Genomic DNA, 10,792 nt, shown 5'->3' on the forward strand with positions numbered 1-10,792 from the left:
TTTCACAATGTTGGCCAGGCTGGTCATAAACTCCTGGTCTCAACTGATCTGCCCACCCACCTTGGCCTCCCAAAGTGCTGGAATTACAGGTGGACTCACCTCTTTTTGATTTGTCCTTTCCCAGATGTCATCTCAAACGTTTTTCTACAATATTGTTTTTATAAAAAGATTGTAAATACTTTGTTCAGATTTTACACCTTCTTCAGAAGTAGAATTTGCCTGAATTAACTAGTCCTCAGCAAGTAACTGTTTTTTATTAAAAGTTGGAAAAATCAGGCATAGAAATAAAAACCTGGGGTATATACCAGAATGCTTAGAATACATATATGATCAGATCCTTAGAGTCAACTTGAGTTCACTTAGCAAATTACCTTAGAGATAACCAATAATTGAAAGCTAGAGTGACAGGCCTTTTCCCCTCATTTAGTCTCAGCAGAACAAGGTTTCTACGAGAAATAATATACATTGTTTGACCCCAGAGTCTGGTACTCATCTGGTCCTTCTAAGCCTGTGATCAGGATGGTAGGCAGGTCCAGGAAGAACAATGTTAGAGGAAAGAATAAGCCTAAACTGTTTGACAAAAGGAAACTATGGCACAGAGAGAGAAAGTCAATTCCCAAAATTCAGGTGCTCTGACTGTAAAGTCTATGATATAGTTTGGGTATTTGTCCCTGCTTAAATCTCATGTTGAAATGTAATCCCCAGTGTTGAAGGTAGGGCCTGGTAGGAGGCTCCAGTCTCAGCTCGAAAGATCCCAAGTACAGCTCAAGTCACAGCACCAGAAGATGCAAACCATAAGCTGTGATAGCTTCCATATAATGTTAAGCCTGCAGGTGCACAGAATGCAAGAGTAGTGGAGGCTTGACAGCCTCCACCTAGATTTCATTGGATGTTTGAGAAAGACTGGGTGCCCAGGCAGAAGGCTGCTGCAGGGATGTAGCCCTCACAGAGAACCTCTACTAGGGTAGGGTGGAGAGAAAGTATAGGGTTGGAGGCCCCACACAGAGTCTGCATTGAAGCTCTGCCTAGTGGAGCTGTGAGAAGGCAGCCACTGTCCTCCAGACCCCAGATGGTAGATTCACTAACAGCTTACACCCTGAGACTGGAAAAGCCAGAGGCACTCAACAAATTGTGAGAGCAGCCATGGGGGCTGAACTCTGCAAAGCCACAAGGTAGGAGCTGCCCAAAGCCATGGGAGCCCATCCCTTGCACTAGTGTTCCCTGAATGTACAACATGGAATCAAATGAGACTATTTTGGAGCTTTAAATATTAATGACTTTCCTGTTGGGTTTCAAACTTGCATGGGGCCTGCAGGTCCTTTCTTTTGGCCAGTTATTCCCTGTGGAAAGGATATGTTTATACAATGCCTACACCCCATTGTATCTTGGAAGTAAATAACTTGTTTTTTATTTTACTGGCTCATAGGTAGAAGTGGCTTAGCTTCTCTCAGATGAGACTTTGGACTCTCGAGTTAATGCTAGAATGAGGTAAGACTTTGGGGGACTATTGGAAGGTATGACTGTATTTTTCAATGTGAGAGGGACAGAAGATTGTGGAAAAGGATGGAATTATATAGTTTGGATATTCGTCCCCATTCAAATCTATGTTGAAATTTAATATCCAGTGTTGGAGGTGAGGCCTGGTGGGAGGTGTTTGAGTCAGGGAGTGCATCCCTCATGGCTTGGGGCTGTCCTTGCAATACTGAATACTCTCAAGATCTGGTTGTTGTAGAGTATGACACCTCTACCCGCCATTATCTTTCTTTTTCCTGATTTTGCCATAGGGAGTACCTGCCCCTGCTTTACCTTTCACCATGGGTGAAAGTTCCCTGAGGCCTCCCCAGAAACTAAGCAGATGCCAATGCCATGCTTCTACAGCCTGCAGAACTGTGAGCTAATTAAACCTCATTTCTTTATAAATTACCCAGTCTCAGGTATTTCTTTACAGCAATGCAAGAACAGTTTAGTACAGTCTAATTGTATAATTATTACACTTTACTTCTAAAATTAGAAAAAAAGAATTGCTTAGACAGGTAGAAGCAAGACAGAGATTAAGCTGTTAAAACTGAGAAAAAAGGTTATACTAAGTGATAGAGACCAAATTATACATCTGTAAAACTACTAGAATTCCTGGGAACTAAGAACAATAATGACTTGAAATTCAGTTACTCTCTTAGAGTTTATTACAGTTATACAAAGTCTAGGCTGAGCACCTGGAATGTGGCTGAATCTTCAGACTGGGACTAAGAAACTCCCTGATAGGAACTTGGAAACCATCTTATGGAAACCATAAGATGGTTTCCAAGTTCCTATCAAGATGACAAAATGGATATTTTTCTACTTTTAAATGAATCCTATATCTCTTTTCTTTCGTATACAAATGTAATGTTTCTGTCCGCTTGTCAAATTAGTGCAGCAGGTTATAGCAATTTTTTTTTGAGACAGAGTTTTGCTCTTTGTTGCCCAGGCTTGAGTGTAGTGGCATGATCTCGGCTCACTGCAACCTCTGCCTCCCAGGTTAAAGCAATTCTCCTGTCTCAGCCTCCTGAATAGCTGTGATTACAAGTGCCTGCCATAATGCCCAGCTAATTTTTATAATTTTAGTAGAGACAAGGTGTCACCATGTTGGCCAGGCTGGTCTCGAACTCCTGACCTCAGGTGATCTGGCCACCTTGGGCTACCAAAGTGCTGAGATTACAGGCATGAGCCACTGTGCCTGGCCAGCAATTTCTTTTTCACTAGACTTGTTTTCAGTAATTCATTTACTTCTAACAGTTAATCTCCTAAGCGATTCAATTTTATCAGCAAATCTGTACATATATTAAAATTTCATCATACAGGTCCTATAATTTGTCACGAATTTCATTGGCAATTGTTTCATCATCTTTTAACTTCTGGCTGCAAGTGGAAATACTCATCTTAAATTCTATTACTGATAAGTAATGTCAGCCAGCTAGTGGAGAGATTAATATATTCTACTATCTATATAAAAATTAAGAATTCCAAAAATTAGTACCATGTATGGATTCAGCAATTCCCACATTAACTCTACCTCATAAATCAATGGCTTAACAAACTTGCACTAACAAAGGTTAAATTCTATTTAAACATACATTTTCTAAGAATTTAACATGTCACAAATATAGGAAACATTTAAATAGCTATCAAATATACTCATTAATATTTCTGACATCATGTCACTTCGGACTCCCAAAATTTGCATATTTCTTTCTGAAGACTATTCTTCTTAGTAATTCATATGTAACCTGAAAGTCCAAAATTATAATCACCTCTGCTTGCAAGATAGCAAGATCTCAGGTCCCCTCTCCTGGAAATTCCCTTCAGCAGGAAACACAGCATTCATATTCCCTTGTCAGTATCTAAATTTTGGTCTTTCTAAAGTCTGGGTTGCAATCCTCTTTCTATCCATGGACATCTGCTCATTGCTCAGCTGCCAACAATTATGCAATTACTAAATTATCTCAGAGCTGCTGCTGCTTTTGCCATTTCTTCCACACTAGCCTCCAAAGCAGCAGTTCTCAGGTTAGCTCTACCTGAGAATCACCTGTAGTGTTTTCAAAAATGCTGGTACTCAGGGAAACACCTGACCAATTAAACTGAATTTTCTGGAGGAGAACTTAAGCAAAGTTATTGCTGTCTCCTCTCCTTTACAAGCATGGACACAGATTTTGATTAACTCTTTTCATCAAAGTCCATACTACATTCTGCATCTAAACTTTATGCAGGACAGAAATAAGAGATGGGAAATACAACCTTAAAAAAAACTTTAAGCTATTTTATATGGCAGCCATCTGAATCCAGGCTTCCTAAGTTATTTGTATGGGTCATTTACAGGCTTCCTGATTATTATTATGGAGATTTTGCATGTTGCCTCCCTGCGTATCTCTAAGCCTGCTTCCTCGTGGCAGAAAATTACTTCCCAGCACTGTTGCAAGTGCATAGGAGAATATCTAGAGTAGACTCAAGATAACATTATAAAGAAAGGAGTTCCTTCTTTAACCAACCTTGAGGCCTGCCTTTCCATCTTCATTTTCTGTTCCAGACAACTGGCAGTGGGAAAAATCCATCTCCTTTAGGGGCAAGAACACTTGGTATTCATGGAAGTAAGTCCTGTGACCCCAACAATCATAGCAGACAATCTCATCACAACTGCATCAGCTTCATCTCAAGCAATATGCACGTAAAAGGAAATTTTTTTTCTTTACATGTCACTTTCCTACACTATAAAAAAGGACAATGGTTTTCATTTTTAACATTTCTCCCTTATATATGGTGTATTTACACTCCAATGGATGCTGAGCATCTACAAACCAGTTTAGTTCTTTTTTATGGTCCTTCCTTTGCTTGCATTTCATCTGTTGCAGTTTTGTTTTTTTTGTTTTTTTTTTTTTGTCTGAACTCGTGACTTCTCTAACCAACAACTCTAATATATAAACAAACAAATTAAAATAAGCACATTTCTACCCACATTTACACACACACACACACACACACACACACAATAGAAGCATGTTGCAATTTAAATACAAAACTGAAGGCATCACACCACCTGATTTCAAAACATACTGCAAAGCTACAGTAATCAAAAGAGTATGGTACTGGCATAAAAACAGACACATAGTCCAATGAAACAGAACAGAGAGGCCAGAAATAAATTCACACATTTATGGTGAATTGATTTTTGACAAAGATGCCAAAAACACACAATGATGTAACGACAGTCTCTTTAATAAATGGTATTGTAAAAATTAAATATACACATGCAGAATAATAAAATTGGACCCGTATCTCATATCATATTCAAAAACCAAATCAAAGTCTATTAAAAACTGAAATATCTTATCAGAAACTCTAAAACTACTAGAAGAAAACATAGGAGAAAAGCTTAATGACATTCATCTGGGCAATAATTTTTTTGTTGCAAATCAACAAAAGCAAAAATGGAATGAAATTACACCAAACAAAGAAGATTCTGTATAGCAAAGGAAACAATCAACAGAGTGAAGAGAAAGTCTACAGAATGGGAGAAAATATTTGCAAACCATGTATCTGGTAAAAGATTAATATTCAAAATATGTAAGAAACTCAACTCAATAGCAAGAAAGCAAATAATCTGATTTTAAAATGGGTAAAGGACCTGAATAGACATTTCTCAAAAGAAGACATACAAATGAACAACAGGTATGTGAACAAATGCTGATTACTAATCAGGAAAGTGCTAATCAAACCCACAACGAGATATCACCTCACACCTATTAGAATGACCATTAGCTAAAAGATAAAAGATAAGTGATGGCAAAGATGTGGAGAAATGAGAATCCTTGCACGCTGTTGGTGTAAATGAAAGGTAACCTAGTATAGCCATTAGGGAAAACAGTTTAGTTTCCTCAGAAAATTAAAAGTGGAACCATCATATGATCCAGCAATCCCATTTCTTCATATATGTCTAAATGAAGTGAAATGAGCATGTTCAAGGGAGATCTGTGCTTCCATGTTAGTTGCATCATTGTTCACAATAGCTAAGATATGGAATCAACCTGTGTATCCATCAACAAATGAATGGATTTTAAAATATGGTATATATACACAGAAGATGATACCCTTTGGATATTTGCCTCCTCCCAATCTCATGTTGAAATGTGATTCCCAATGTTAGAGGTGGGACCTAGTGGGAGATATTTGGGTCATGGGGGCAGATCCCTCATGAATGTCTTGGTACCCTCCACCCAGTAATGAGTTCATTCAAGAGCTGGTTGTTTAAAAGAACATGACATCTCTCTTGCTCCCTTCTGTCTTGCTCCTTCTTTTGCCATGAGATTCCTGCTCCCCTTTTGCCTTCCACTGTGATTGTAAGCTTCCTGAGGACCTCATCAGAAGCAGATCCTGGTGCTATGCTACGTGAACCGCCTGCAGAACTATCAGCCAAACAAACCTCTTTTCTTTATAAAGTATTCAGTCTCAGGTATTCTTTTATAGCAATGCAAAACAGACTAAAAAGGTAGAATACTATTCAGCCATTAAAAAATCAGGAAATCCTAATACTTGTAATGGCATGTACGAACCTGGAGGATATTATGTTAAGTGAAATAAGCCAAGCACTGAAGACAAAGTCTGTATGATCTTACTTATATGTATAATGTAAAAGTCAAACTTATAGAAGCAGAGGGCAGAAAGATGGTCAACAGGATCTAGAGTTGGGAGCTGGGACTGGAAAGATCAAAATTTCAGTTAGACAAAGGGAATAAGTTCAAGAGATACATTGTAGAACGTGGTAACTATAGTTAATAACAATGTATTGTGTGCTTGAAAATTGCTAAAAAAGTATACTTTGTGTTCTCACAGCAAAAAATAATGATAAGTATGTGAGGTAATACATATTAATTAGTTTGATTTAGCCTTTCACAACATATACAGATTTTAAAACATCATGTTGTATACAATAAATGTGTTCAACCTTTGTTAATTAAAAAATAAATAACATTTTTAAAATTAAAGAAGTACAAACATAGGGAAGAAATCTCTCTCCAAAGGAAACAATTATGCAGAGAAGAAACTCTGCCTGAAACATAAAGAAAACTTTTTGCATTATCCCAAAGAGTTATTTAATCCTTAACCTAGTTGATTTGTCATTTTTCAAACTTTTTTTCTCATTATGTTTTATTCCATATTTGCAAACACAAGTGACTTTCTGATAAGAAACAACATTCCACAACAAATATGCATCCAGATCAGAGCCTCTTGCAGGAGATGGAGATAATTTGCAGCTTTGACATGACAGTTCTTTATTATTCCCTACAATATTTTAAAGATCACTGAACCCACTTTCCACTTTTGCTGAAGCTCCAGGTATGGTATATTCTTCTTCACCAAAGCAATCTCTTCTAAAGAAAGCTTTTCCCAAGCACAGAGCCTATAAATGAGAGCTTAGCACTGAGGTGATAAAAGCTGAGGTTGATTTCTGCCTACCTGTCCACAACTTGCCCCTAGAAACCAAAGCCTTTTCTCTCGGTAAGCGGTAACTGATTCTTTCTTACAAGCATTTTAAGTATTCATTTGGGTTTACCTCAGAACTCTTGTTACAAATACACCAGGATACTTAACCCTGAGTTCTCAATTTTATATGAATTTCTTACAACAACAATTAACAAATATATAATTTTGTATGATTTTATTATAAATTTATAAACACAAATTGTAAACAAAATTATAAAATATATATAAGAAAAAAGCATTATTATTAGGCCCACCACCTAAATATTACTACAGTTTGTAAATCATTCTCCCTACTATTTTAGTTGACGTATGTATTTATCAAACAGAGAAGCAGAAAGAGAATTACAAACATTTTGTGACCTAATTTTCTCATGTCAAAAATAGGTTTCTTTCTATGCTAGTAAACATTCTTCTTCAATATCACTTAGTGATTACATGGCATGTCAAAATTAATTTATATAACCAGTGACATATTATTAGCAATACTATGCTCACTACTGAGTGACAAGATCAGTTGTACCCCAAACTTCAGCATTATGCAATATATCCATGTAGCAAACCTGCACATTTACCCCTTGAATCTAAAATAGAAGTTGAAATTATGTTTTTAAGGCAGGTTGTTTGCTGGTTTTGTTATTACAATCAATGTCTTTGTTACACAATCTTGGCACATAACCATGATTCTTTCTTTAGGATAAATTCCTAACTGCAAAAATACTAGATTGAAAGTTATGTAAATTTTATTTTTAATTGTATTCTTTTCTTTAATGTTTAAGTTCAGGAGTACATGTGCAGGCTTATTATATAGGTAAACTGTGTCATGGGGATTTGTTGTACTGATCATTTAGTCACCCAGGTATTAAGCCTAGTACACATCAGTTGTTTTTCCCGATCTTCTTCCTCCTCCTACCCTCCACCTTGCAAAAGGCCCCAGTGTCTCTTGTTCCCCTCTATGTGTCCATGTGTTCTCATCATTTTGCTCTCACTTATCAGTGAGAACATGCCGTATTTGGTTTTCTGTTCCTGCATTAGTTTGCTAAGGATAATGGCTTCCAACTCCATCCATGTCCCTGAAAAGGCCATGATCTGATTTCTTCTTATGGCTGCATAGTAGTTCATGGTGTATAGGTACCACATTATTTTTGTCCAGTCTATCATTGGTGGGCATTTAGGTTGATTCTATGTCTTTGCTATTGTGAATAGTGCTTCAATGAACATATGCAAGTAAATGTCTTTATGATACAATGATTTATATTTCTTTGGGTATGTGCCTAGTCATGGGATTGCTAGGTCAAATGGTATTTCTGTTTAACACATGAATGAGGGACCTACCAATTAAGACAAAAAATTCACACATTCCATTTATGTCAATATATTATAATGGATGTAGGTACCAAAAATATTGGTGGTTAGCACCCAAACTAGATTATAAAGGCTTTACTATTTCCCTAAACCTTTTATTTGTTATTCTTCATAGCCCCTAGTACAATATAATGAAAATAGTAAATGCCCAGTTGATCCCTCCTCAAGGAGTTATCAAATGAGTTGAGTGACTAAAGCAGAAAATGGAAAGAACCACAAAATTTGATGTGCATTTCAAAATAACTTGGGCATTGTATTGTTTTAAATTGTAGCTCTTGTATGTATGTCTACGTCTTCAACTAGACTATAAGTATGTGGTGGCTAGGAGCTGTATCTCATATTCCTTGTATGTATTCTCATATTCCCATCAGAACAACTGAGGGACAAATCATGGATTGATTATAAGTAAAATTCTATATGCCGAAGAACCAAAACAACAATAAAAATGTCAAAGAGGACAAAATAGAGAATACATTTGCATCTTATGCAAGCATTTTTAGAGCCTTTACCCCATATTTTAAATAGACCAAAGTGTCTCAGTCTGAGGGAAAGGATTATAGCAAAGCAATCATTGTTTTTGGTGGTGACTGCGGTCTTCACTTTTTGTTATATTAGAAAGTGCAAGAAAATAGCCAGGTGCGGTGGCTCATGCCTGTAATCCCAGCATTTTGGGAGGTCAAGGTGGTTGGATCATTTGAGGTCAGGAGTTTGAGACCAGCCTGATCGACATGGTAAAACTCCATCTCTACTAAAAAAAAAAAAAAAAAAAAATAGCCAGGCGTGGTGGCACATGTCTGTAATTCCAGCTACTTGGGAGGCTGAGGCAGGAGAATCGCTGGAACCCAGGAGGCGGAGGTTGCAATGAGCCAAGATTGTTCCACTGCACTCCAGCCTGGGCAACAGAGTGAAACTCCATCTCAAAAACAAACAAAAAAACATGTGCAAGAAAATAACAAGAGTGATTGTCATTTTTAAAAAATGAAAGCTCTAGGCAATATATTGTAGAATAGATAGATACAAATGTGGATCATCTCTTTATTTTTGCTGAGTCTGGTAACATTAAGGTTAACACTAAACAGCCATCTGCTAAGTAATTGCACCTGCTGCTTATTAATGTAACTCTTGTATTAGTTCAGCATTGATGAACAATTTAATAGGTTGAGAAATTGTAGATTAAATTTCCTGTGTGACTACTCTCCCTTGTTCTCATAATCAAGTTAGATATGTTTTACTCACAACTATGTTAAATCAAAATAGTGTTAAAAAGCAGAGTCAATATTCTGAAATACCACAAGATGGGGATGTTACTCCATCTTAAATGTCCCATTGCCCTGCCCCAGCACCCCAACCCCTGTTTTGTTCCAAGATATTTAAAACTCCAGAAGACTTAATTTGGGCTTTGTCAAAAATTAAGATTTCAGATAATCTATGCTTCCAAATGAAGTTAGAATCAAACCATCTATAAACAAAATGGTAACACAGATTTAAAATGTGTTAGGGACATCCACTTTAAAATGTGTCAGGGATATCCACTTTAAAATTAGTACATTGTCGTTTTTCTGCAGAGTATATGCATTAGTATTTTGAATGGAGCTGCATGGTGTGCTTACGTGTGTGTGTGTGTGTGTGTGTGTGTGTGTGTGTGTGTGTGTGTGTTTTATTCCCCAGGTAGGAGCTTATTAACCTGTCTCTTTATCCACATGAATGCCTCCTACGTAATGATTCTGTGAGTCCCTATAATTGTCTCTCCTGTTAAGCTGTGCTAGTTCACATTTGCAACTACAGTATGAAGTGAATATGTGTGTTCACATTTCTTTGTCCTGTGAGCATGTGGCTGTGTCATCCTTTCTGTTCCTATTCTTCCTTCTCTTCTGTTTTTATATTAAAAAATATTAATACAGTAAATGTATTTGGTAGTCTATAATGATGCTAAAAAAAAATTCCTTTCCTTTCTCCTACTATGTCTTTCCATAATAGTGACTAAAGTTCTGATTTTTAAAATTAGTTGTTATTATTGAATTGAATTAGGAAATAAGAAAATATTTTACATGTTTTATATGCTCCCTAGTGTGTCTTGTGTGTATGTTTATTGATTTTTTTTACTCCTCTGGATGCCTTGTATTTAATATAAGAGGAGTTCCTTATTCAATTGTTTTACATACTCCCTGGACACTGACCTAAGTATTAAATAGAAGAGAAAATCTCTTTTTGATCCATTACATCAGTCAGAAATCACTGTTTACAGGGAAATTTAAATTGTTTTTCTCAGCAATTTACAAGAAGCTTGGATGGGCTACTAATCAAAATGTTATATTCTTATTTAACATGAGATTAAATTGCCTAATTTTACTATCAAAGTCATAAAATATTTTCTTTTAAAAAATAACTATGTTCCTTCACTCCTATTCAACATCAT

The sequence above is a fragment of the Sapajus apella genome, unplaced genomic scaffold, assembly GCF_009761245.1.
Source record: "Sapajus apella isolate SASKATOON/1434 unplaced genomic scaffold, GSC_monkey_1.0 scaffold34, whole genome shotgun sequence".
Classification (NCBI taxonomy): Eukaryota; Metazoa; Chordata; class Mammalia; order Primates; family Cebidae; genus Sapajus; species Sapajus apella.